The sequence below is a fragment of the Haplochromis burtoni genome, unplaced genomic scaffold (assembly GCF_018398535.1).
Source record: "Haplochromis burtoni strain Fernald_Lab_line unplaced genomic scaffold, NCSU_Asbu1 Contig_982, whole genome shotgun sequence".
NCBI classification, from domain to species: Eukaryota; Metazoa; Chordata; class Actinopteri; order Cichliformes; family Cichlidae; genus Haplochromis; species Haplochromis burtoni.
Window position 1 is genome coordinate 24,365 of NW_024583343.1, and position 1,289 is coordinate 25,653.

Sequence of the window (1,289 nt, forward strand, 5' to 3'; positions counted from 1 at the left end):
TGTGAGCTGGAGGGAGTTTGGTTGGAAAAGCCTGATAAGTTACTTTATTACAACATACCAAAAATCTCACTATGACTGTGATGTGGAAACACAAATGCCGACTATTATATTTTCTGGGACTGTCGGGTTATTAAAACTTATTGGAAGGCAATACATGTGGCAACACGAGATATTTAGAAGTTGCCTGCTTTGACAGTTATTTGTTTCTTGTGCTTAGTTTTCCTTCACCTTCTCATATCTATCTGAGCACTCAAAGCAGTTTACATAACTCGCCTAAGTATAGATAGATAAGTGGTACAGTTTTTAAAAAAAATTCATTTACTACTGCTAGGGAGAAGAGCATGAGGTTTAAGGAGAAATGTGAAACCTTTCATCCTCCAAAACTTTATCCAGCTCCTAAGTTTATAAATTCTGCATTCAGCTTTGCGGTCTCCAATCGCACTGAAATGCAGCCAGATGCTCATCTCCTCTGTGTACCCGGCCTGTACCACTAACTTGGTGTCTTTGGAATGTCTGCCCCCTCCCCCTTCCTTGTTTCACGTAATGGTATGATCCTAGTCTGTTTTTGCGTGTGATTGGTGTCCATAAACACAAAGCCCCGCCCCTGCCTGCATGGTTTGTCAGCAGGCCGGTGAAGCTCGCACTGACGGGTCATTAATAAGTCACACATTCTCGCATGCCGCCGGAAGTTTGCTCCCCTGCCGCAGACAGCAGACTAACTGTCGTTTGATTCTGCAGAGTTGGGACGACTGTACACCACGCGCGTCACTATCCACTGATCCCATTGTGATTTTACGTGGAGTTGCTTTCAATCATCAACTTTGTTAGAATATAATAAACAGCTGATTGTGGAATATGAAGTAGCGAATACATTTCATGGATGGAAATTCCCGTTTTCTGAACATAAGCGATCTGTTCACCACAATCACACCCATTTACTCACCTAACCACAAACACTTGAGTTTTCCATTTCTTCTGTCTCTCATTGACTGCTTTGCACTTTCAGGGATTATATAAAACTGTTTCATCATACATACAGCAGGAACTTATGTAACAAAATTACTTTCTGTTGTTTTTGTAGGCTTGGTCCCTGTATATCAGTAAAATGTTAAAATAATTGAGGAATACTGCTGGATATGAATATGATAACTGTGCCTCAGTTTTATCTCATTTTGTTATGGCTGAGAGCCCTGTCGTATACCGCTCAACATGATAGTCAATACACTAAAAGTAACTGTCACATTACTCTAGTGTTTTGTATGATAACCATGTTAATAAATTTCAGTATA